The sequence below is a fragment of the Marmota monax genome, unplaced genomic scaffold, assembly GCF_021218885.2.
Source record: "Marmota monax isolate L192 unplaced genomic scaffold, Marmota_monax_Labrador192_F-V1.1 WCK01_AAM20220418_F8-fsc00010, whole genome shotgun sequence".
In the NCBI taxonomy this organism is placed as follows: Eukaryota; Metazoa; Chordata; class Mammalia; order Rodentia; family Sciuridae; genus Marmota; species Marmota monax.
In genome coordinates this window covers 22,010,916-22,037,873 of record NW_026692321.1, presented here as the reverse complement: position 1 = coordinate 22,037,873, position 26,958 = coordinate 22,010,916, and the positions used below count along the sequence as shown (strand labels likewise).

The 26,958-nt window shown below is 46.0% G+C and overlaps 2 long non-coding RNA genes across 3 annotated transcripts in view; both read left to right on the top strand.

The window, feature by feature from the left end:
- LOC124090754 (uncharacterized) overlaps positions 1-26,958 on the top strand; it is a 101,189-nt gene that overhangs the window by 60,567 nt on the left and 13,664 nt on the right. The window contains exons 1-5 of one of the 2 annotated variants that reach the window (XR_009226564.1): positions 1,393-2,430; positions 5,512-5,580; positions 20,871-20,908; positions 21,423-21,494; positions 23,048-23,193. This is a non-coding gene — a long non-coding RNA (uncharacterized LOC124090754). Of the gene's footprint in view, positions 1-1,392; positions 2,431-5,511; positions 5,581-20,870; positions 20,909-21,422; positions 21,495-23,047; positions 23,194-26,958 lie in introns of those variants that run through there. The other variant, XR_009226563.1, reaches the window with a different exon arrangement.
- Positions 5,591-14,579, top strand: LOC124090756 (uncharacterized). Its single transcript, XR_006851211.1, has 2 exons — positions 5,591-11,312; positions 14,317-14,579. It is a non-coding gene; the product is annotated as an uncharacterized LOC124090756 (long non-coding RNA).

Here is a 26,958-nt window from a genome sequence, read left to right as displayed (position 1 = left end):
TGGGACTAGACAGGGGCACATTACATCTTAAAAGAAGACTGAAGCAGATTGGGCAATAATAGAGCTTTTCTCTTCATGGAGACTGCACCTCCTGCCTCAGCCCCAGGGAAGCAGTGGGACTAACAATCTTGAATTCAATACAGTTGAATATGGAAATGGCTGAGTAAATGACTTCAGTGACAGCTTTTACCTGGAAGTAGCAATTTGCTGCACTTGCTGGGATGAGGGCTTAAGACAGAAAATAAACTCAATTACAGAAAAGAAAGAAAACCACATCATACAACCAGAGTCTTCTGACTGGGAGAATCACAGCCTGGTATTTATTTCTTGCCTTCTCCATGCTTTTCCCAGCCTGCGTCTCAACCCATCCACTTAAACATGCTGAACTGTGCTCCTGTTTACAGAACTGTGGGCCTTGTATCAAAACCAGGAGCCTAAAAATAATAAAGACAGAAGGGACCTTGGAGATCATTTGATCCAATCCCATCATTTCACTAATGAAGAAGCAGGCCCGGGATGGATGTGACTTGCTCAGGACCCCAACACAATTGAGAGGCAGAGCCCAGAAAACTTGGCCCTGGAATGTTCCCATCACAGTTCCCCATAGCACATTTCCCTGGCCCCTCCTGCTCACCCGGGCAGCATGGCCTTTCCTCCCAGCCCTGGTCTTGTACACAGCCACAGCTCATCACTAGCCCTCTCCAAGTTCAGGGACAAGTTCAGGCCTCCAGTAGGATTCCAACTGCCCAGTCTCTCAGCTTGTCTGTGATCTGGAGCAGATGGTGTCAAGGACAAGGAACAGAGGAGCTGGGGCTAAGGGGGGCTGCCTAGCAGGGAGACTTATGGGCAACCCTCCTACAAAATGACCTCTTGGCCCTGGAATAAAGCACTTCTCCATCACGCCATGGATCATGGCTTGTGGGGGACGACATGACACATGCCAAAGAGTCTTTCCAAGCCACGATTGCGGTGGAGCCATGGCAGCAAGTCTGCCTGCTGGGGCCAGAGAGCTCCCTCCAGGCTGTGCTGAAAGGAAGGAAAGTCATAGACCTCATTGAGTTAGGAGCACTGGCTGCCAGGAGACCACCCCAAACATGGAGACTCAGGGGAACGAGAGGCAGAGCCTCCTTTCTCTAAAGGTCAACTCTAAATCAATGAGTAGACTTACAAGGAGGGCACACACCAGTGTTAGAGTTTACTCTGCCAGCTTTGGGCCAGCAGCTTTGGCTCGCAGTTCCCATCTAATCCTCACAATCTTGTGGACAGATAATCATTCTTTTCTCTCTTTCTTTTTTAAATATTTATTTTTTAGTTGTAGTTGGACACAATGCCATTATTTTATTTATTTATCTTTATGTGGTGCTGAGGATTGAACCCAGGGCCTTGCACGTGCTAGGCATGCGCTCTACTGCTGAGTCACAACCTCAGCCCTCATTATTTTCTTTTTAAGTGATGAGAAAGAATGAGGTGGAGAAAGGCTTGACCAAGATCACACAGTTTTAAGAGAAGATCTGGGATGAGAACACTAGTGTGTTTCACTCTTGCTAGACATCATGGCCTCTCAAGGTGGCTCTATGTTTTTCTTTAGCTCTAAGATAGCACTTGGCCATGCCTCAAAGGTGCCCTGGATCCCCTGGATCTGTCTCTCAGGAGTCTCTTCCTAGGATTCTTTCCTATAAGAATTGGGGTTGTACACAGTAGGTTATAAACAGCTCAGATCACTCCCCTTGCAGATTATGGAGAAGATACTCAGGTGCTTAGCTTCACCTCTGTCTGGCCATGTCTCCTGACTAGCCACCTCTTTCCCAATACTGTTCTTTGGGCAGTAATTGAAACTGGTCCTCAAGATCTGCTGTTGTCTTAATCCATTTTCTGCTGCTCTAACATAATACCTGAACCTGGATAATTTGTATAGAAGAAACCTATTTCTTCTAGTTCTAGAGGCAAGGAAATCTAAGACCCAGATACTAGTATCTGGTGAGAGCATTCTCTCTGCAACACAGCATGACAGATAACATCTCATCACAGAAAGCATGTAGCTCTCCTCCTCATCTGCTAAAGCTCCTATGGTCATCATGAGGGCCCCAGCTTAATGACCTCATCTAACCCTCATTACCTCCCAAAGGCCCTACATCCATATATAATCAACATAAGAATTTGGGGATTAAGTTTCCAACATGCGACTTTTGGGGCACATTCAAACTATAGCATCTGCATTCCCTTAGGGATGGTTTAACATCTGCACTGGGAACAACATTCAGTGAAGGAGGATCACCTACGAGCAGAGCCTGATGTAACTGAAAGAGACCTGCAATAAAGTTGATCTTACATGGTGGCTAGTGGTCGGCGCAGTCAGCACGGAGCCATATAGAAATTAGAACTCTATGGTGAACGGTTCCTGAAAGTGACTGTAGTATTACTTTAAAACAAGTCAGTCAAATTATTTTTTTCTATTCTCACTTGGTGGGTTCTTGAGTTGTAATCTATGGTCAGAGCTAAAGTTTTCCTTGGCATCATGAATAGTTTTTATCCTCACTCTGTTCCTAATCCTCATATCCACTGATTCTCACATATATAAAAAAGATAGAGGTTGGTGCTTTTGCTAAACTAATGATGGGGACACTTACCAACCCTGCTGCGGTCCAGAAATGGTGTTCCTATGCTTCTCCAAAAATTTGCTGATGATTCTAGTTTCGTCTGTATCTCTCTCTTTCTCATAAGCTTCTCTCTCTCTCTCTCTCTCTCTCTCTCTCTCTCTCTCTCTGTCTCTCTCTGTCTCACACACACACACAAACACACACACACACACACACACACACACACACACACACCGGATCCCCTCATGACATCCCAGTTTCAAGAACATGGACCATGAAGCTGCAGATGGTCTGTTGACAGGGTCAGAACTGGGAAGATCCCCTCTGTCTCCCACCTCGGCCCTCAGCTGGGTCTGTTCCTTTTCCTTGAAGGGTTAAGGTCCTGCAGTAACTAAGGGGGGCCCAGAGTGGCCAGCACTGGCCAGCACTGGCCCTGACTCAGAGCAGTGTGTGGGCCCCTGCTACATCCTGTTGTGAGGAGTCTGCTCTAATCCCCAGGCAGGGAAGGAAGTCAGGAAAGGGAAACAGCATGGGGTTTAGAGAAAAGACTGGCCCTTGCTCCTTCCTGTGTGACGGTTTTCCTGGGCCGCTGTCAGTTCCCTAGGAGCAGTGTGTGCTGTTGAGGAGCCATCTTGGTCAGTGCCAGAGATCAAAGGAAAGGTAATTTAGGCAGCACTAAAAATAGGTCCTGGAGTTATTTTAGAGCTGTTTTGCTAGCATTGGAGGAGCAAATCTTGGATTTTGCTCAACTTCCTGTCAATCTCATGAGCTTCTTCCTCCCTCCTGCTTACTCCCTAGTCTAGTGGTGTTCAAAGGCTTCTGACTGTGACTGCAGTTGTTTTACATTCAGACTTTGTACACGTAGAGGTGCACACACACAAGACTGAAAAGAACCTTGAAACCTTTGGTTAGGGCTCACTTAGTGAAACCAATGACCCAACACTAGCATTTCACACCCACAGTTTGAAAGCATTAGCCTTCCTTTTTCCTTGGCCTTGATGAATGCTCGAACTACCCAGTTATATGCCCTGGTAAAAGCCACCTAGATATTATAGAGCACCCCACTTTCTTTTTAATTCATAGAAAGAACATTGGTTAATAATCTCTGATTTCCTGAAGTTGTGTGATTTGGTCTCTTCTTCCTTTAAAAAGAAGCACCTGTAGTATTTCCCAGGCCAGTCTGGCTTGAGACTCAAAATGTCAAATTTAACACCCTAAACCCTCTGCGGGTATAGCTATGGCATTGTGGGAAAAGATGAGCTTTGGAGGTGGACAAGTAAAACCCCGCCCTCCCACGCAGGAGGTGTGTGACTTCCTCAGCTTCCCAGTCCTCCGTTTCCCTATCTGCATGTGAGGATGATTCTTTCATATGGTTGTATGGGAGTTAGGTATGACAATGGCCATGAAGTCCTTACCCAAATGTTTGGCACACAGCAAGTGCTCAAATTGTAGTGATTCAAATTGTTGCTGTAATAATTCAAACCAAGAGAAAAGTCATTCAAAGATTTATCTGACTTGAAGTTCCTTGGTGATCAAAATAACTGTGTAGTTGCCAAATCTTCCTTTCCTCTGCCTCTTCAAAAGCCGTCCTTGCCAAGTGTGAAATCTCCAATGCCACAGGAAGGCTGGGTACGATGCCCTTGATCAGCCACGTCTACCTGTCGTCTGGCCTGCCACAGTGAGAGTGATCTAAATCTCTTTGGAACCCGGTGATATTTTCCACCTGTACGAGCTCCGTGAAGCAGAACACCGCGCACATTCTTTCATTTGTACCTTCTCCAACCCTGTAACGCCTGTCCTCACTCTTCTATTTTCTTATCCTGGCTGCCCAGATAGGAAAAATTTACAGTTTTCCTTCTCTCCTCCTCTCCCCTCCCCTCCTCTTGCTTAAATTGCTCCCCCCATCCACCCCTCTCGTTCCTCCCCACTTCCCTCTCTTCTTCTGTTTTCTCCCCCCTTCCCCTCCCCTCCCCTCTCATTTCTTTCTTTTTTTTTTTTAACTGTGGGTAGGTGGGTGGGTGAGTGACCTTCCCCTTACTAAACTTCTTTGCAGTACAGTTTTATCAACCTCACCTCCTTGATTTAGAATGTTACCACTTGCAGAGTATTTTCAGATCTCCTTGGTCCTCGTGTGTATCTGGGGTTTGATAGCCAAGTACAACGCCTATTCTACAGATTTAGGAAGACTAAAGTGACCTGCCTAAGGTCCTTCAGCTTTCACAGACAGCAGGCTCAGGGTTTCTCATGTCAGGGCCAACAATTTTCCCAACACACCTGTTTCTTTAACATAGTACTGAGGAGAGCCCTTGACCTGAGAAGGGGCTAGTGGCAGCTATTAGACAAGTAACTAGGTATGCTGGGAGGGGGGACAATCACAGGTCAGCTGGCCCCACTTATAGGTGTCAGTTATTTTTGTGGATCATCACCAAATATTGCTTACAATAAGCATTTTTGACTCATCCTGATCTTTACTATAATTTCTAATTATTATATTTGTTTACCTATTTTTTTTTCTTTACCCAAATATATGTCCCATGTGGGAAAAGATGATGTTTGCTGTGTCACCTTTGTAGACACAACACCTAGCACAGTGTCTGGCACAACAAATATTTACTGCTTGAAAAATATTTCTGAATGAATGATGAAATATGCCACCTGTGGAGAGACTGGGCCAGGAAGCCTGTTTTATTGATGTGGCTTACCTAATAGCCGTGTTCTTTGACCTGGATAATATTAATGCTTTGACTTATGCACACAAAGGCAGTGGGGAATTTGAGGTAATTATGTGAGTAATTTGAACAGAATGGACCACCCACTCTGACCCTAATTATCTGGTTATTTTAGGTGAAAGTAGCTTAAGACCTGAAGAACTGGAATGATTGCCTCATCTCTCCATTTCATTTTATTCTTACAGTTCCAGCTGCAGACAGATGTGGAAATGCTTTCCTGTTAAGCATGTGAGACCTACAGCAGACACACTCAGGTGAGTACTACAGGTGTGAATATGTGCATATATATGCACACACCAGCAGGAAGGAGAACAGGAGTTTGGGAGAGTAACAGGAAGGAGCAAATCAGTTCACTTTCCACCATAAGAAACCCTCCACACCTGGCTTCCTGCAGCCTCCAGCATACCCCTCTCTTGAGTGTGCACTGCTGGAACCAAAGAAATTGTAATTTGACCTTGACAAACTTGATGAGTGCTGAACTGGAAGTTCATGGGCCGAAAGGACTGGGCTGACCGACACAGAGCTAAAAGAGATACATTCTTCAGTTTTAGATTTAAAAACAAAACAGAAAATTTGAGCCTAAGCCAGAAAGTTTGGCTTTGTCATGTCAGTAGTATTTAACGATGTTATTTGGCTGGAGCAGCAAGTTCTGCAAATGAAAAACAACTTGGCCTCTTTTCTCCCTTCTTTCTTTTCCCTGTTGGTTCCCAGCTCAGTCCCTCACTCTCCTGAAGCTTCACCTCTGTAGTCTAAAGGCACCTGGGACAAGGAAACCCCCATGTGCACTGGATACCAATCCAGCCCACAGCCTGCTCCCTGCTGTGATGCTTGCTTCTGAGGGACCCAGATGTCCTGGTTATCCATTCTGACAAGAATGGTGTTGGGGTGGGTCAGAGTAGTGTCCTCTCATTTTCAGGAAGGAGAAATGGGGGTTCAAAAAAGAAAAGAAATGGAAGGGCAGGGGACACGGTACTTACTATCTATTGACTAGTTGCTCTGCATGAGTATTTGAAGTTCAAACATCCCTGAGAGATGGTTATGGTAGGTAATAATATCCCCATTTTAGAGATGAGAAAATTGAAGCTCACAGGGGTTAAGTGTTCTACTGAAGGTCACCTGATCTGTGGGTGGCCAAATCTTTTGTATTCAAAAAAGTTAACCATGTGTAGGGAAATGATTGGCTCTGAGTCAGTGAGGCGTTTGAGGTCCATAGCAAAATGTCTCTAGCCTCCATTTGTTCTCAGCTTGGAACATTTGCTGAGGATTTCTTCCTCAGGCCTCATTCATCTCTTTCTTCCTCAAAGATTTCCTTGATTCCCTAAGCCAGAAAGAATCACTTCCCTCTGTCCCTTCCATGTATCTATTAATTATCACCTGTGTTGAAGCATCAGTCAGGTGTGACTTGTGGTGTGGTTGCTGGGGTATCCCCATCTTGAGAAGGCCAAGGTTTATGGAGACAAGGTGTGAGTACCAGGGAAAAGGAGACTTCTCCACTCCCAGGCTTACCAGCACACTTAAAACCTAGAGTCTGTGATTTCTGTGCTTTCATGGGTCTTGCTAAACTGGGGCCTAACCACATGGCACTTGGGTGCTAGCAAAAAGCCTCTATCCTATTGGGAAACATGGAGGACAGAGGAGAGTGGCGTGGGATATGGGCTCTGAGCTCCCCCAAAGCAGGGTGTGGGTCTGCTCAGAAGTGGTATCAACTGAATAAATGAATAACAATTTGCTGTCGCTACTCTCATAAGCCACCTCGTTAGTCCTGCGTCATAAAAGCCACGGGAAGAGGGTAGGGTAAATATCATTCCCCAACTCCCTCTGTGTTTAGCCTAAGCATGACGGTGTGATCGGGCACTGGCTGCTCTTCCAAGGCCTGCCTGGGTCACCAGCCCTGCCTTTTTGCCTACTTTGCATGGCATCTGGGAGCTGCACAGCTAAGGTCTGACCTCTCTGCCTCTTGGCCTACCTCTGGTGGCTCTGTGCTGCAATCTCCTTGGTGTGACCCTCCACCTTGCTGAGAAGATAACACAGAGAGAACAGACCACAGGGTGGCCCAGGGCCTTAGTCCTTTTCTCAAGCTAAGAAGGCCTAACAGAAGTGGCAAAGGTGTGCCCAAGCCTGCAGCTCTGGCCGTGGCTCTCCACAAAAAACTAGCTTATCCTAAGTTGAATCCAGGGAACAAAGTGGTGTGTGTGGGGTGTGTGTGTGTGTGTGTGTGTGTGTGTGTGTGAGAGAGAGAGAGAGAGAGAGTGTGTGTGAGAGAGAGAGAGATTTTACACACATGTGCATCCATAGGAGCCTCATAGTATTTAGACAGACTAGAATTTTCCTGGACAGAGTTTGAGGTTCTCTCCATTTTATAAACAGGCGAACAGTGTATTTTAATTTACCTGAAACATGGGACAACAAAAAAAAATGCAGGCACAACCTTCAGCCACCCAGGAGGAGGGGTCCTTGCTCAGCTGTTTCCTCTCTTCTTCCTAAAAGCCCTCTTCCACTGCCCTGTGTTCTGGATCCCTTCCTTTGCTCACCTGGAGCATCCCTCCTGTCCCCACAGCCCGTGTTAGAAACTAAGCAGAAGGTATCTTTGAGGAAGTAAAGATCCTGCTCAAGATCTAGCATCCCCATGTGTGAGTCCCTCCCTGCCCTCCACGGGGCGCTGCCTATCCCAGCAGGCACACATCTACCTAAATGACACTTGTGCCCTGAGTGCTCTTTCTCATGTCACTTTGCAACAAACCCAAGTGGGGATGACCTCCTTGCCTGCACTGTACAGGTGAGAAGCCTGGGGCTCAGGGAAGTCAAGCCCTTGTTCATGGCCCTCACTCAGCTCATTCCCATCAGCAGTGGGATTGGACTCTCAGCCTTCCTGATCTCTAGTTTACATTTTGGCCCGGTGGGCTGTAGACTGCTTCAGAGTAGATGCACAGTGTCCCAGGATTCTCCAGGCCCTCTGGGCCCTGAGTGACCTGGCAGGAGGCCCAGGGCTGCGTGTCTCCCTCTACCTCCTGTCCGCACTCCAGAAGCACCAGCCCAAGCTGATAAGCATGGCAGGTGCTTGTGATGTGCCTCTGACACCACTGGAGCCCTCTGAGGAGTCAGCTTGTGGGTGTCTGCAGAATCCAGTGCCCCTCCCTCACCTTGGAAGGGGCTCCTTTGACACCAGGACCACTGGTTCCTCTAGAGCAAGTGGCCCCAAAGAGCTCTGGCTCCCGGCTGTCAGCACCAGCAATCCTACCCAGGAGCTAAGCCCTGGCACTTCCCAGGTCTGCAAGAGGCCAGGATTCCTTTCCAGAAAACACTTCATCTCTCTCTAAGTCCAGGGCCTGTTCCCTGGCCAGTGTCTTCATAGTTCAGATTCCTGTAACTTGAAGAGGTTGGTGCCGTGAGCACTGGACTTTCCAGCCGAGTTCCATGAGTAAGGTGACGCCTTTCCATTAAATGCCAGGTCCTTGAGTCCTTTCAGCCACTAATGAATTAGAGGAACTCTCCCCAAATTCTGGTGGCCTGTGATCCCACAGAGATACTGCAGGTGTCTCTATCAAAGGAGCTTCCATCACAGATGAGCTGGATGGAATAAAACCCTGGGGCCAAGGGTTCCAGAACTGGATGGAAAGGGAATAAGTGAAAGTTGGCAGTGATGATGCAGGACCTGGGGAACTGGCCTCAACGGATGCAGGAGTATCTGCACCTGACACACATGAGGAGTGTCATCTTACATGGGGTACTTTCTAAAACCAGTGCATAAGAAAATGTGGTATGGGATCTTCCTCACCTCTTCCTTCTGATGGAGCAGTCTTGCATTAAGATGGACCAGCCACTGTTTCCATCAGCAGGGGAACTGATGCTGTCATTTTGTGTGAACATGCAATGCAGTGATTACCTTACACATAGGGACCATGTGTTGTGACAAGCATGTACCTTTAAGCACTAGACCTCTAAGCACTCAGTGTGGGAGCTGGGCTGACTCAGGCAGACACATGCTTTCCTGCTCCCAGAGCATGTGTTCACTGATTGGAGCAGCAGCCCAGTGACCCACAGGATTTCACCTAGTTAGTGGCCATGTGATATGGTTGCACAGTGTTTACACTCTGCATATCCATGCCAGGGTGTAGGCTGTGCAAAGTAGCAGGGTCAGGCAAATGACATAAAGAAGCTGAGAGGCTGCACCTGAACTTGAGCCCCATGCACCTAGGCCACCTTTGGCTTCTTTCCACTTGGATTCTTCTTCTGGTATGGCTGTCGCTCTGTTTTACACAGGGAGGCAGCCTGGGTTGGTTTCTCTACAAAACAATGAGGTTTCTCTAGTGCACTCTCGTTTTGGAGTGGCCATCCTGCCCTGCACTGAAAGGAATCATTAGTTAAGGGGGTCATTAATCCTACAAACTGGAGGCAGACGTCTCCTCCCTGGTGTAGAAAGAGGGACAACAGGTGAGCCACTGGTGTGATTCTATCTGTCAGAGCAAATTGACAAGTGGTAGGGGAAAGGCATGGGGCACTTTAGATGACAAAGCAATAGCTGAGACAGAAGAACTAAGTAGCCCAAAAGGCTTGTGGTTGGGAAAATGAAGGGGAGCCCCAGAACTAAGGAAGCTGTCATTGAAACAGAGGAGATAAGGGAAAGGGCACCTAATTGTGCCTAGATTGCAATAATCTGAAAATTTTTCTTCAAATGACTGGGTTTTTTTTCCCCCTTCTGGAAAACCATCTGAAAGCAGAAGTAACAAGTGTTCTGCAAATATTTATACCAGCATCTTAAAATTCATGACTTTTTATGATAAAAGTAGTACAATGTTTGATATGAAAAAGGAAAATATCAAAGTAATAGATAACCAACAAAGGGAAAGCCTTGTACAATTCCACCATGCTGGAAAAAAAAATTCAGCGGTTTAGGGTGTTTATAATAGGATTTTAACCAATCATTTGTTTATATAGTAGAGACATGTGCAGAAGGGCAGCAGTGTTTGAGCTTGCCTTCTACCATCTGTCTGGAGAGAACTCTGCCAGCCTCTTAAAAAACAGAGTTCCACCATCCACCTGATGGCAGCTTCCTGCATTTTCTGATATGGAATGGAGTCCCCAAGCCCTGGGTTGCCTTTCCAAGTCAGTAGTAGCAATGTCACCTTGTACACTTCTCACTGGTGATTGGTATGATGTCTGAGATGAGGGACAATATATTGTAATATAACAATAAATATATGCTTGGGCTCAAAGAATTTTTTTTTTGAGGTAGTTCAGATTTGGCCTAGGGTCTCACACATGCTAGACAAATGCTCTACCACTGAGCTGCATCCCCAGCCCTATATGTTTGGTTTCTGCCTCCTGGTTCTTGACACAGAGCTCCTAAGTCCCTTGTAAAATGCTCCTTGTGCTAAGAGAAACTTGTTCTGATAGTTGTTTTTTCTTTTTGACACTTTATAATGAACATATAGAGTCTATACATTATACATTGTCTGTTGATCAAATCAAGGTAGTTAGCATCTCCAGCATGTCATGTATTTATCATTTCTTTGTGATGAGTACTTTCAAAAACCTCTCTTCCACTGTTTCAAAATATGCGATACCTTTTGATACAGAGTTCCTAAACCCCTTGGAATTTCCTGCGTGACAGGAGCAACTTTTGTTCTGCTGACATGACTCTTAGTGGGCTCCTGAAGAGCCTCAGAATGGGGGCTGGTGGTCAGAGGAACCAACCATGTGATTAGATGGTTGGAGATTTCAGCCTCATCTCAATCCACCTCCACCTCCATGTGGGGGTAGGGCTGAAGGTTGAGTGGATCTCCAATGGTCAATGAGTGAATCATCATGCCTCTGTAATGCTGCCTCCATAAGCACCCCCAAAGGATTGAATTCACAGAGCTTCAAGACAGCTGAACACGTGGAGCTATCTGGAGGAGGCAGAAAGGGTGACAGCTTCATGCCCCTTCCCACATGCTTTACCCTCAGCATCTCTTCCATTTGGCCGCTCATCTACATGAAATAAATGGTAAGCATGAGTGTTTCCCTGAGTACATGAGTTGCTCAGGGAAGTATAAATGAATTGAACCCAAAGAACGGGGTGTGTGGGAACCTTGATTTATAGCCAGTTGGTCAGCGGTTGAGGTGACAAATTATTATTTGCCACTGACATGGCAAGTTGGGAGCAGTTTTGCAGGACTGAGCCCTCCACCTCTGGGATCTGGTGCTACCTCCCAGTAGATAGTCAGAATTGAATTAAATTATAGGCCAGGCAATTGGTGTCCACTGGAAAAATTGCTGGTTTGGTGTGTGGGGACACAGCCCCCACACAGCTGGTGACAGAAGCACTATGTGACAGCTGATTTTTCTCATCTCATCCGGGTCCTTCCCCAGGACTGCTCCAGGTGAGCAGCATCACTACAAACGCTGCCTTGTCCTGAGGCTCAAGGATGGGCAGCCCACCCTTGCTCACCCCTTCTCTATTGTTGTCTCACAGAAAGAGGCGTCAGGAGACGCATCCTATCCAAAGAGTTTAAATACATTTAAGTCCTTCACCATGAGGTTAAGCGACTCACTCAAGGTTACACAGCTAGTAAATGGGAGAGGCGATTCTGAAGTCCATCTCTGGCTGACAGATATTAGAAGACTTTGGTGTTACAAGTTACACACTTAGGATAGCTGCTTCACCTCCCTATGGTGATGACCCCCACAGCAAGAAGGCTGGTTATCCACCTTGGCTGTGGTTCAGAATCACCTGAGAAGCTTAAACAAACTGATATCTGGGGCCTCAGACTTCACTGATGCAGATCGAGGTCTGGGCACTTGCCTGTGGCTCCATGCTGGGCTGTGGGTCTGGTCCTAAGGCCCCAAACAGGGGCAGGCTCGCTGCACTGTCCATCACGAGAATATAGATGTGGTAACCCCCACATTATTTTATCTCCCTAGGTCTGGTTACCCAGCTAAAAGTTCTCCTTCCTAAGAGAACATTAGAGTCCAAAATTGGTGACCTTAGGCAAATGGCTTAAGCTCTCTGTGCCTCTGCTTCCTAACTATAAAATGAGGATAAAACTAGTGCTTGTCTCCCAAGACAGTTGGGAGACTGAAGTGAGATGTAACATGCCTAGCCACCTGGAGGGCACTCTGTCTCCTTTCCCTCCTCTCCTAGGGGCACTGTCTCCAGCAACTGTGGCTTAGTGGCATGACATACTGTGTCTCTAAGGTCTGGGAGCCAGGATCACACTGAAGAGGCTAGATCAAGGGACACTAGGGTCAGGGGCTGGTGAGAGGGTTGCCTCCATGGCCTTATTGGCTCTTCCCAGAGTGCTCCCTGAGATGCCCAGGTACAGGGCTGGCTTTGTAACAGGGAAAAGTACCTGCCCTACCCTGCTGCCCAACTTTTGGCAGATGTTAGGCAACTTGCTTCTTTGAAATATTCAAGCACCTGAGAGCCTCAGGCAGGTTGTGGGCACTGACTCTACCCTGCGCCTTCTAGATAGTCCAGCTCCTGACTGACACCCTCCCCCCGACTCCCACCCAACCACCTCCACCAATACACATCGTCTATTTTTTCTCCCGAGGGTTGTGCTGTGAATTACTAGGTTTTGTTGGGCTTGCCAAGGCTTGGCCCATGGAAGGCCTGGCTTCTTCTTTGGGTCTCAATCTCTGGCCTGTCTCTGCCTGGTGCAGCCGGCAAAGCTGGAAGGATCTCCACCTCTGGGAAGGAGGGAGCCTGAGCCCCTTGCTTGGCTTTGCCACCTGGTTGCTTTGTGATCTTGGGTCTGCGGTATTGCCTCTGGAGAGGAGCTTGGATACAAATTCTCCTGGTTGACTTCATGTACCTCTGTCAGGCTGGCATGCAGAGCAGAGTTACTTCCTCATGGCTGGAGAAAAAGCTAGGAAGCAAATGGGCCAGGAGGTGAATCAGATTTCTGGGCCTTCTGGTCCAGCCTGCTGAAAAGTGCCCCACACTCTAAGCCTGGACGCCTGGTGGGCAGTCGGGCACAGCCATGAACTGACTACCACCTTAGACAAATCCTACAACTTCTCTGGACCTCATTTATACAGCTGGGCCATAAGGCAGTTGATCTAAATCAATTGTTTTCAAAAGTGAATTATTTAGTACACTAGTTTTGAAAGCTACTTCTCAAAAAAAAAATTCTCCAAGATCAAATATGTTTTGAGGGATACTGTAAACTCCCCCTCTTATGATCACATCTTAATGTATACATCAGCTTATTAAAGTGCCCAGAAGCCCAGTAACAAAGAGGCCAGCTCAGCTTCATTGATCTCAGTTCCTCTTAAACTTGTTTGACCAGGACACCTTATTTTCCCTTTTAATTCATTACCATCCTGGAGCACTAAAGTTTGGAGACAGACAAGTGAGAAATCCAGAGTTGGGCTTCTCAAGCTTAAAAGTGCATGTAGAACGCTGCGGTCTTATTAAAATGCAGATTCCAGCTCAGCAGTTCTGGGCAAGACCTGACTTCCTTCCAATGAGCTCCCATGAGATGACCATTGGGCTGGTCCAGGGAGCACACACAGAGTCACACAGGACTGGAATCCTAATGCTCTTTGCACTTTCAATATTGGAAGCAATCTAGAAGCTGTAATGTGGGGACTCTGAACTCACAGAGACCTGGGATGGGGCCCTGACTCTACCACACACTAGCAGTATGACCTTGGGCAGTGCCCTCCCTGGACATTGGTTTTCTCATCTGCAATGTTTAGACATTCATCACATTTGCTCCACAGGATTATTTGAGGATTAAATAAAACTATGCAAATAAAATCTATAAGATCCAACCCATGATAGGAGCAAAGTATACCCTGGTCACCACTGATAATAAGAATCCACAGTGCTGGCCTTTCTGTCTGTGGACCAACACTACCTCCATGCCTGCCTCTGTGCCTTTCTTTGCATTGCTGACTGCTGTACTCAAATCCCTTTCCTTCCCATATGAAAGCCATGTCTATTTATGTGACTTTACTTGACCTCTCTAGCACATTCTAGTAATTTTTTTTTTTGCTTTTAGGGAATCAGAGGAGCTGAGAGATCATGGCTTCTTTGAAAACCATAGAGAAACTATACCAGCAGACTTTAGTAATAGCACACCTCCCTCAGGTGGAAGCCTGGTTGACATGGGTCCTCCTGACCCTATCCTAAGGGGGTATTGATTGACAGGTGAGGCACAAGGGCTTGCACTAATCATCACCTTACTCTGGACATAAACCCTGCCAACTGTTCTTGAATCTGTGTCACACACAACTACTGTGAGAATATGACTCATTTTATTCACTTTTGTGTTCCTCCATAAGTGTATCTGCAAATGAATTGTATGAAAACCTTTATATAAATATGTTCACATGGTTTTAAAAAAATTCTTTGTCAGCCAGCAAGGACTATATTTGGGCTCAAACTCCCTGCTTAATTGCAATTATATTTAGACAGTGGATAAAGACCCTGACACTAAGGCTGCCCTCGATACTGGAGGCTGAAGAAGGAAGAGTGAAAGAGGATCATCATTTATTGACTAACTCTAGGTTTGGCTCCTGGTATTAGTCATTTCATTTAAGTCTCCCAGCAACCAAATGTGGTAGGTATTCTTATTCATCAAGCTCAGAAAGGTTAAGGACTTTGCCCAAGACACATAGCTAGTAACGGTGGAGCTTCAGTTAGAGTTCAGGATGATTGGACAACATTCTAACTCTAGGCTTTCTCTGCTCCAAGTCTGCTTGGCAGAAGATGACCGCCTTCAGTTTCCAAGTTTTACCTGCTATTGGAACACCTGGGGACAAATTCAGTCCTCTCTCAACCTGATCCCAGTCTTGGGTCAAATTGCACCTCTGGACGAACCACATGTGTCTATAGAGATGTGTCACACTATACAAGCAAGGCAGTTTCTCTCCCACCCACACAGGTGAGAGTAGGAGAAAGGAGACTTAGTCACAGCCTGGGACAGGTTTGCTGTAACTGTCGGGCTGTGGTGTACTTTCAGGGCAGTAATTGGTAAGAAAGATATTGAAAAGGCAGATGAGATGGAAAATGTCATCTTGACCCCATTTCACTGTCATTCTGGCTGCTCTCTGACCCTATTCAGGTTAGCTCAGTCAGCTGCCCAGCCTGGAGTGGGCTGCCTTCTCTGGCTGCCTTGTCCTTCAAGAGTTCCAGGGATGGAAACTGATCACCTCCTTACCCCCTATCTCTGGCCTAGATGGAAGGTATTCTTCCATCTTGTTGCAGAGAATAGTGGGTGGTAAGGATGCTGGGCTGACTCACAGCTGCGTACAGCTGGGAGGTTCTGGACCCCTGGCTCCCTGCCACCTTGTGTCCCATGCATCATTCCTCTGCCTACATTTCCAGTGATGGATGGGGGAGTGAGACATGACCCATGTTACAGGCCTAGGTGAAAGACCACTGGAATTAAGACTTCCTGGAATCTCCACAGGGTTGCAGGGTAAAACAAGGTGAAGTGCAAATTGATTGTCAGCCATTCCTCCAGACTCCCAAAAAATGAACTTGGAGAGTCTCTTCAGTGCCCACCACCAACTGGTCATCCAGATAGACAAACACCACTCAAAACTGACAGCTAACAACTTGACAATTGTCCTCTACACCATGCCAATGTGAGCACACTTAATTAATAACCTGGGATGCCCCATCTCCTCTCCACTCAGGGGCTCAGCGCCTGTTTCTCAGTCACCACTGCTAGCTGAGTTTTAATTATCTTTCGGCACTGTCGCCTCTTGGAATGCTGGAAAGGAAATTCTCGCCCAGCTGGGCTGCAGCCAGGCCTGTTGGAGAACAATGTGCATTGCAGTGTTGATCTCTCAGCTGGAACGCCAGCCCTCAGACTGGAGAGGAGCTCTCTGCTGCCAACCCAAAGGGAGAGGGAACTCAGTGCCTTTTCAGCACTTCTGTGGCGGCAGAGCTCCTAGGACTTAAAATAATGACCTCCTTGACAAGTTTTTAAATTTTGTTTTTGGGAGTGTCTCATTGGACAAGGCCACCTGGGTCTTGGATTATTTTTTAATCACACCGGGAGGATGATTTTTTCCCTTTAATTGTAACACTGGTGTTTATTGAGTATCTACTCTGTGGCAGGCACTGTGTTACATTGCACCACCTTATTCATGCCCTGCAGCTGTGTTAAGCAGGTAACATTTCCTTCTCTTATTTTATAAATGAGAAGCTAAGTCCCACTACTCTGCCCAAGGTCATGTAGTGCCCAGCCCAAGGTCAGATAGTAATGAGCAGAAAAGCAGGCGGTGCTGGAATTCAAACCCAGCATCCTGATCCTGGAGTCTGCCCTTTAGCCATGACCTTCTTCCTCTGTGCTTATTATTGGGTATGTATTCAGTTCTATGAGCCTGCCTGAGAATAGTACTGGAAAAACACCCCCCAAAGACACTGACCTTTGGGTTTGTAGCTTTTCCCCTTTCCATCCTGGCAACCTGTGTTCACCCCCTCCTGGCTAATGGAGGAACTACGCAGGCTCCAGGTACTCTACCCTTCTCACCACCGTGAGTGCTCAGAGCTGGGGTTCTGTGGACAAGGGCGCAGACAGACCACTGTTTCCAGCAGGGAATTGCTATTTGGCTGGGATGACAAGTTCTTGAATGTTCTCCAGCCATCCCCATGGATGTTTCAGGAAGGAGGTGGCTCATTCCCTCTTCACCAAGAAGAGAAGAACCTGGGTACTCTAAGGACAGAGGAGTGAGCTGGACAGGTTCGCCAGTCCTGCTTCTGCAACTTATTGTTCTTACCACCTTGACCTTGGGCCTACAATTCTACCCCTCCACTTCCCTCTGTATCCTTCCTCTCTAGCATTTTCTAAGCCACAAAGCCAAGAAGCCATTATTTGAAAGAAACCCCTGGCCAAATGTATTGGGTTGGATTATGTTCCCCTGAAAGACATGTCCAAGTCTCAACTCTGGCTACTTATGAATGTGACCTTCTTTGGAAGTAGAATCTTTACGGTTGAAATTAAGTTAAGGCAGTCTAGATAAGATCCCAGGGAACTCATGGCTGGGTCCCAAATCCAATGACTAGTGTCTTTAGAAAAGAAAGAAGAGGAAAACCCAGAGGTATACATAGGAAAAGACATGGGAAGGCAGAGACAGAGATTGGAGGCATGTCACCACAAACCAAGACACCTGGAGCCACCAGAGCTAGAAGAAGCAAGAGACTTCATGGGGCACAGCCCTGATAACACCTGATTGTGGACTTTAATCCTCCAGCACTGTAAGAGAATAAATTCCTATTGTTTAAAACCACCCAGTTTGTGATCATTTGTTATGGGGCCCTAGGACTCAAATATACTAAGGCAAGACCTCATCATCAGCCAGGTCACTGGAAGGCTCCGCAGAGCAGAGCCAGCTGGGACTTTGGGGCTGGCCAAGGTGCCAGCCTTATCCTATGCTCAGCTGCCTGGGTATGTTTGCTTGTCTGGCTTCTGTACCTTTGAGGTCAGGGACGGAAATTGGTGCTTGTACCAGCTGATCACAGTTACAAATGCTTGGAAATCCATGGTCCATTTGGTTGTGGAAAGCAACTCTCCCTCCTCCCTTCCCTAACCAGACACCAACTATACCCTAGTTGGATGGAAGAAGGCTGGAGCCAAGGAGGCTAAATTCCTCCATGAATTGGAGAAACAGAATTTTGTGAAGGGCCCTGGGAAGCTCACAGGGAAGCAGTTTGATGGTGTTTCTTCTTGAAGGATGGCAGAGTCTCGCAGGGAGGAGAAGAGGAGGAAGAGAGACAGGGGTTAAAAATGGTTGCTTGAGGAGGTCCTGAGCAGGACTGATAAAAGACATGTAGACAGTGGTGGCTGCTCCCTCTTCTCTGCTGAAATCTTGTCCCCCTCCCTGTATACAGAAGGGTAAGCATTGGTGCACCAACACTCTTGTGTCTGTGCTTCGTTGGGGGATGCAGGGAGAGGGATGCCCTGTGCATGTGGGAAAGCCACATGGAGAGTAGGGAAGAGACTATGAGGGCGTGTGGATGGAGGACTCACTGCAGAGCTTGTGTCAATTAAAAATTTTAAAATTATTCAAAAAAGAAGGCTCAGAGAATGATCCCTGACTCGATTCACAGAACCATACAGTGTCGAGTTGGACTCCACTGTTGCTTCCCGGTGTTGTTATATTATCCTGTTGAGTCCTGTTAGCCTTTATTTGTGTCCCCACTTTTGATGGATGGATAAATACATAAATAGAGACAGAAGAAAAAACACCGCAGTAGACAGAATTGCCTTCAAGTTAAGTGATATGATGTTTTTTAAAGCAAGATACACGTTCACTCCAAACTATTTATTTTCATATGTGTGTGCAATTATGGGCCGGAAGATAACACACCAGTGTCTTGGTGGTTTTGCCAGAGTTGTGGTGTGGCACACTTTCATATTAATTTTATAGATTTTCCATGGTTTTCTAATGTGTAATAATGAGCATAAAAAAAAAAGAATTCACTGGAAAACAAGAAATTCGATGGGAAGAAATGTAAGCCTGCAGAATTCCTGGGGAGAGAGGGCAATGGGAGGCTTGGAATTTTGATGGTAACTGACCAGGACATAAAAAAAAAAAAAGATGTGCTCAGTGACTGGAGGACTTGGGGACAGGCAGTGAGTAGCTCTTGGGCATCTGTGCTTGACATAGCTCCTGATTCCCCATAGTGCAAAAAATTCTCAATAAATCCCTAATAAAGAATCTCTTGCAGGGGCCACATGGAGCCATAATATCATGCAATACAGTATTATGCATGGGGTTTTCCAGGTTGCACCCCAAAAACCAAACTATGCACATGGGAGTTAGAAGGAACCATCTCCCTTTCTGTCCTCCTTAGTAGATTTTATTTCTTTTTCTCTTCCCCTGGCTCTCCCAAATAAATTTGCCCCAGTGACTGATGTCTGTAAACATTTTTTTCCAGATGACTACCTCCTATAATATATAATTTTCATCAATCCAACCTTTCTTTACTTTTTTTCTGTTTCCTTTAAAGCAAAATGGGTTATTTTTCACATTCTGTCTTTTGAGAGTTTCTTGTCTCTCAGTTTCTCCCTCTCCTCTCAAATAACCACTTTATCGAGATGTAATTCACCTGCCATACAATTCAGCCCCCTTAAGTGTGCAGTTCTATCCAGAGTTGTGTTTACCAGCACTAGCCTAGACATTTTCATTTCCCCACAAAGAACCCTTGCACCTGTGAACAGTTATTCCCCATGTGTTCTTTCCCTAAGCCCCAGGGCTCTTGCATCTACTTTCTCTCTGTATGGATTTGCTTATTCTGAAATACTTCATTTACATGAGATCATACAATATGTGGCCTTTTGTGTCTGACTTTTTCACTTAGCATGAAATGTTCAAGATTTACTCGTTACTCTCCCTATTGACTAATATTCCATTGTTATGGATATACCACTCTGGTTTATCTGTCAATGGATAGAAGTTATGGATATACCACTTTGGTTTATCTGTCAATGGATAGAAGTTTGGGTTGGTCCCACTTTTTGGGTGGGCTATTTTGAATAATGCTGTGAACACTCATGCATAAGTTTTATGTGATCACACATTTTCATTTCTCTTGTGTAGATATCTAGATTACACTTGCTGGGTAATAGTAATTCCAAGTTTAACGTTTTGAGAAACTGTCAAATTGCTTTCTGAAGGGGCTGAAGCATTTACAGTCCCACCAGCCATGTGTGAGGTCGCCGATTTTTCCACGTGTTCATCGGTACTTGTCATCGTCCGTCTTTTCCATTTTAGCTCCCCATCTCTTAAAATTCGCTTTCCCCCTTTTCCTCTGGCCCTTGGATGGGAGGACTGTTATACTAATCAGTAGCTGAAAATTTTTCACTTGAAATAAACACCTACACGTCTGAGACCTGTATTTAGAGCACAATTACTCCTGCTTGCTCCAGTCAGGCACGAACTCAGCTACTTCGAAAGGCAGAAAAAGAGAACAATATGGGAAATGCTTCTTGGCTCCCAGAGAAGCTGCATGCAGGGTATGTATGGGCCCCTTGTTCCTTTGAGAAATATGAGATTGAAGAAGGACAACAGAGTTTCGCAATCTTAACAAATCCTTTGGAGTTATGTGTATGCTGGAATCTGTGAGCATTCTGCTAGCAACAAAAATTATGGTCTCTGGCATTTAATTAATCTTTTCCCTGTGGTCAACTCCTGAGAACCTCTCCACCTTCTGGATGAAGACATGGAAGCTCAGAGAGATTCAGTGATTTGCCTAATGTCACCAAGCAAACAAATGGTAGAGCCCAACCTCCAACTGGAGCCAGATTGCTTTTCTTATCATGCCCCCTCAACTGCAGGCTGTTTCCAAGTGGCCAGGTGCAGAGTCTCAGGATCTTTCTGTCTTGTCACTGACTCCTTGGGAATTTCATCAGAACCCTACCTTTTTCTACCTTCCCTGCTGGCAAACTGCACACCCATGGCCTCGGCAGCGCGTCTGCCTGCCTTGGTCTGCCTGCCTTGGGCTTCCAGGGCTGCCAAGGCCACGTGGGGCTGGTTTGGCAAAAGCCTGGCCTCAGCGTTTGCTTTGGCTGTTTTCTTTTCCATTTCATTGTTTCCATAGGATGTCTGCCTTCCCGAAATAACGCAGGGGCATTCCAGGTAAGTGCAACATCCGACCAAAATCCCCGCCCCTGGCAGCCAATCCAAGCTGCAGGGGCTCTGGCTGGCCATTGTTTTCCTCCTTCCTCTCATCAGTCAGGCTGGGAGGGTGGGAGTCCGGCAGGTTCACCGTGGAGCCTGGACAGGAGGGGAAGGGGTGCTGGTTGAGCTCCCTGGGGAGCAGCAGGCTGCCCCGTGGCCTCTGCCCTAGCATGAGAGGGCGGCAGGCCTGGCCTTCCCACTGCCCCGGGAATGATGAGTTCATGCGGAATACATTTTCATGTAGCAGCAGCACATAGGTATGTCATCTACCTAGTGACAATCTCACTGCCTTACTGGCTTTGGGAATCCTCATCTGCAGCAAGCAGCATGCAATGCCTCTTGGGGCCTTTTCCCAGGTCTTGTAACTAGCTGAGCTCGCCAGCCTTTGTGTGTTGTGGGTGGTGTTCTCCAGAGCCACCAGCCCGCCGAGAGCACTCTGAATTCCACCTGGTGTTTATTTTTCCCTCCGCAGCTTTGTGAAAATTTCCTGTAATTTTCCTTGATCCGTGTGACAGTTCGTGTCCAGAAGAGCCATTGTCCTCAGGTTTGGCAACTTTACAGTGTCCTTCTTCTTTCATTTTAAAAGGAAAAAAAGGAGCCAACTCAAAAGAGATCTTAGCATTGATCCCGTGAGAAGGGACTCAAAGTTACCCACATAGGAGTTGCTCTCCCTGCCTCTAATCCTGACTCATGAAGCATCCTCTCTGATCCTATCAGCCAATGTTGAACGAATAAAATGAATGAACCCCATGGAAATTCAGTTTTAAAAACTGGTTTATTATGGAAGATTTCAAACACACACCGAAGCAAACAGAATAGTGGCGTGAGCCTACCTCAATCCATCAGTACAGATCCAAAAGATCTAAAATCAGGTGTTCCCATTTTTAAGAAGCATCTCCAGTGAATTTGATGTATCTGGTGGAATCACAGTCTGGCAAATACCCACCCCCATTGATGAAGACTCTCATCCTTCTCCCATCTTTGTTTAACTTCTTGGCCTCGCCTGCTGTTGCACCTCACCTTATACTATGATCCAGCTGCCAAGAAGTTAATTTGGGTCTTTGCGCCACCCATACTCCTTTACCTGGTCTTTGCTACTGTCTGGAACAGGGTCCATTGTGCCCCCTCACCCCCCATCTTCACTTCTTTGACTCCTATTCCTCTTTTGGGTCCTAGTTTAATGTCACTTTCTCTTTGCCACCATCCTTAACCTTGATTTCAGGTCTCTCCTCCCTGCTATCCAGTGCCTCACTGTTACTTGTCATAACAACCGTCAAAATTGCTTTGCTGTAATTCCTGGTCTTGCTCTGCTATAGGACCAAGCCCCCAGGGAGTGGGACTTCATCCACCTTCCTTCCTCCCACAGTCCCAGACCTTGCTCCATGTCTGGCCTGCAGCCAGGATTCAGCAAATCATCACGGAAATGGAAACTGAATTCAGCTGAAAGTTTACTTCAATCACACCAACTAGGGACAATTTTGCTAGCAGAAAACACTGAAATTTTATTTGAGTACAATATGAAAATTTCAAGCTTTAGCATGTATAGGCAAAGCCCAGTCAAAATCTACTTCTGGATGTTTTTTATGATGTGAGTATGCTTCATGTTCATTATTTTTTTCAGCACTTACTGATAGACATTCAATGTCATTGTCAAACCATTAAGAAGGAAGAGGTTTTTACCCACTTACTTAACTACTCTGTTTTATTGAGAAAAGATAGTTTTTCTCCATATTAAGGTTTGGGTCAAGGAATTCCAGCCAAGTTTTAAAAGCAGTCTTTTTTTCATTGTTATTCACTCACAAGACAACACACAAGCTATTCTGCACTGTTCAATAGAGTAGCCACCAACAATATGTGGCTTTTGAGCACTTGAAATGTGGCTATCCAAATGAAATGTGCTATAATGGTAAAAATGCACACTGGATTTTACAGACTTAGTATGAAAAAGTGTGAACTATCTCATTAAATTTATTTATATTAATTTCATGTGGAAATGATAATATTCTGTAACTATTTAGTTAAAAATAAAGTAAAATATTTAAGAATATTAAAAGCAGTCTCATCTCTTTCTCCCTACTTTTTTAATGTGACTACCAGAGGTTTAGCACTACACACATGACTTGTATTATGTCTCTGCTGGACACTGTGATCTGTGTGGCTGCTGAAACTCCACTGCAGTTTCCTCATCTGTAAAGAAGGGGTAACAAAAAGTCTCATCTCTTCCCTTCAGGACCAGGATGAACGTAAGTACGTTAGTATTTGTGAGACACTTAGAACAAAATCCAGTATAAAAGAAGTACTTTTTAAACTTTTGTGATTAAATGATGCTTGCTTCTTTTTATTTATTTATTTTTTATTTTTATTTTTTTGCTTGCTTCTTTTTAAACTTTTGTGATTAAATGATGCTTACTTCATTTAGCTTCTGAACTCCTTGCATTAGCCCACGTTCCCTTCAAAACAGAACTTGAAGCAAAGCTCAGGGTCAGTGTTTAATTGTAGGACATGAACCCTACAATAATAATCCCAGGGAAGCAGGACTGGGGCAGCGGGCTAGGCAAGGAAGGAGGGAAGTGACACAGGTGGTGTGATATGGCCACAGCTTCCCTGGAAAACATGTGGCTCTCACTTGATGTGTGAACCATGCAGAGAGGCCAGGGCACTGAAGTGTGGAAGAGGTGTTGGGGGACAAAGGTGGGCAGTTTGTCTGCCAGTTCCTTCCCATCATGTTTCACACTGGGTAAAGATTGCCTCTGGTGGTGTTAAGTCCTTTTCACTTTCTTCTTGTGTCACTGGACCTTTGTAGAGAGCCACCAGGAAAGCCAGATGCCAAGGGTCCAGTTTCTGGACATGGGTTCTGGAGCTAGGGAGAGCTTTGATATGGCAGGGGCCATGGAAGTCTTCATGAAATCTGATGCTCATCCATGGAATGTTACCAACGATGTCAGCAGACAGCAGCCGCAGGAAGGCTGTACTATGAAGGTCATTGCACATGTTTGGAGCTGGTCCAGCTAGGAATCAGGGCAAGTGACCACAACCAGGGGCAGACAGGGCCAGGTGGAACTGAGAAGGGAATGGGTCAGCCTGTCCCTGCACCTCTTGCCCTGGAAATCCTGCCTCATTTGCCCACCAGACTTCCCTCACGGGTCTTGCAAGCATCTCCACTTGAGCATGTTCAAAACTAACAGTACTCTTGGTTTCCATCTCCAAATTTATCCCTTGATCCCGTCCCTCCATGTCCCATCTTCTGCTCCTCTGAAACGTGGGTGGCAAGCTCTAGGGCTCCCTCTTCCTCAGCCCACATGCATCCCTGGGCAGGTGCTGCTATTTCCACCTCCAAATCACATCTCAAAGTCATCCACCTTTCCTCATCTCCACCAGAGGGCCAGTATCTCTCCCATGGCTATTACAATAGATTCTAAGTCGGTCTTCCTATTTCCTCTCTGTCCTTTTTTCTGATACTTTTTCCACACAGTAATCTTTTGCAGCATAAATCAAGTTTAGTCTCTTGCTGATTTAAAACCTTGCAGTGGCTTTTAGAATAAAACCCAAAGTCCTTATCGTGATCTCCATACCAGGCTCTCCATATCTTGTTCCTTCCTGTACATCTCTCCGGCTCATCCTGAGACCCTCCACTCCCTGCTCTCCAGCCACATTCTTCTTTAATCCATAAAACATGCTTATTGTCTAGGACAGAAATCGACAGGATATTGCCTGCTTCTGTTTTGTAAATAAAGTCTTATTGGAACACAATCACGGCAGGATTTATGCACCCTGGAGTCTAGTATTGATTACCTAGCCCTTTTTTAAGAAAGTCTGCTGACCTGTTTTGGGGCCTTTGACTTTGCCTCTGGCTCTTTGCCCAGCTTGTAGAGCAGCTGGTTTCTTGACTCACAGTTTGTTTCCTCCTCAAATAGAGCTTCCTTGACACCATAGTATAAAGGAAGCCTCTTCCCACCCCAACACACCCTTATTTCTTATTATATCACCCTGCTTCTCATCTTTCTAGAACTTTCTCAATGTAAAGTACACCTTTATTTATTACTCTGTTTACTGTCATTTTTTTCTCCCTCACAACTCCAAGTTCCATGAGGATGAGGATCATGGCTATTTTTTTTTTTTCAGTAGTATATTCCCAGCACCTCTCAGTTCCTTCTTTAATAAACTACTGGAACTTCTGCACCCACTTAAGCCCTGACCCTTTTGCAGTGACTCCCACCCCTTGACCACGTTCTTGGTTTGAACACTTACCCAGCAGTTCTGCATCTGCTGAGTAGCTGGGGGTACATGATGCTTCCAGAGAAGAGTGGAGTGTGGGCTGAGCCTGGGTTGGCTCTCCTAATAATACTCAGTCAACAGGGAGTTGTGGCACCACCTCACTGTGTGTTTGATTTTTGTTTTTAACAGTTCTACAGTTCATTCACTATCCCACACACCCCATAAAATAAAAAGTGAATACAGGGCAGTACATTCACCTTTTCATTCAAATGGTCCTGGGGTTACTTTAGGGAGCATCAGATGATTAGGAAGCATTTGCAATTGCCTCCTCCGGCCACCAGGGGGCTATGCCCCCTGAAGGGTCCTGACTCCTCCCTAACTTCCCAGAACACTGGTTGGCCTGCTGGGAAAGCAAATGGGTAGCAAAGGGATCATGAGGAAAGAGGAAGAGCTCCTGGTGTCCCTCCTTGGGGACCAATCTGCACACAGGCAGAAAGGAACCCGTGGACATGCAAACACATCAGACGGAGACACACAAAACCAAATCAAGCACTCCTGCCTTCTCATGTACTCAGGCAGCCACCGTTGGAGGGGCAGAGCAGGAAGTGGCTTAGAGAGCCACCTGCTCTGCTTTACAGATGGGAAAATGAAGATCTAATGGAGGGAACTGTGTGGTTAAAAGTAGAACTGGCTGGCACTCAGGTCTCCCCATCCTTCCCTAATGTCCTAGGTTGTCCTAAGCTTCTTGGGTGTCCTTCTGGGCATTATCTAGATGGCTGGGCACAGGGTGGATTTAGAAAACTTGGAGGGAGTGCTGGACCTAACCTTAGATGGGCACACAATAGCTGCAAGACTAGGTTTTAGCCCCATACTCTGCCCTGTGGCTTCACTGCCATAAATCAGGATGAGTCCCTGCATTTTTGGGAAATTCGCAGGATCCCTGACCTTGCCTGTCAAGTCCAGACACACAGCAGATAGGTAGCATTGGTCAGCATAGGATTTTGATCAGCCAACTTGACTGAGGAGAGGACAGAGACACCACATTATACATCCATGGGATATAACAGCTTCCATAATAATTACAAATATGGTCCTTGAAGGGATAATCAATGACCAATGAGCCTTTCCCATTCCCTCAATCCTGACCTCTCCTAACACTGATGCAGCTTCATTTAGTAAAGGAAAGGGAAGAACAAGCATTTACTTCCCACGGTACAATGCTCCATGCTTAGGGGCTGTCACAATGATGGCCACCTCTCCCATGGCTTCTGAAGAATCAGTGTTTATTCTCTAACCTCTTCCATTCTGGGATACAGGTTTCAGTATTCCCTGCTCTTGTCTCATTATGTCCTTAATAAAGGCATTCCACCTTCTCATTTGTAAATGTCCAGTGGAACAATGCTGTGGTTTCTGTGAAATTTTATACCTTCTAGAAGGTATAAACAAATGTGCCTACGTAAAATGTTATTATTACCTGATGGACGCTGGCTGGCTGGCCCAGTGGTTTGAAGTGCAGTGATGGAGGTCAAGGTCATGGGGTTTGGGTCTCCTGCATCTGGATTATTTCTCTCTCTTTCTTGGGCAGCTACAGGTGCAATAAGCCAAGCAGCCATCTGGGGACAGGGCAAGAGGGGCCGTGAACATCCTTTAGCTCTTCTGGGTGAATAGTTTGAATAAATAGTCATGGTAGTGGGTCATTAATATCCTCTATGAGATCAAAGAAATGTCCTTTGTCTTTGTGTGGGGCATTCTTTCAGAGTTCCTTGAGACCTCAGAGCATCCTGCTTTGCTTA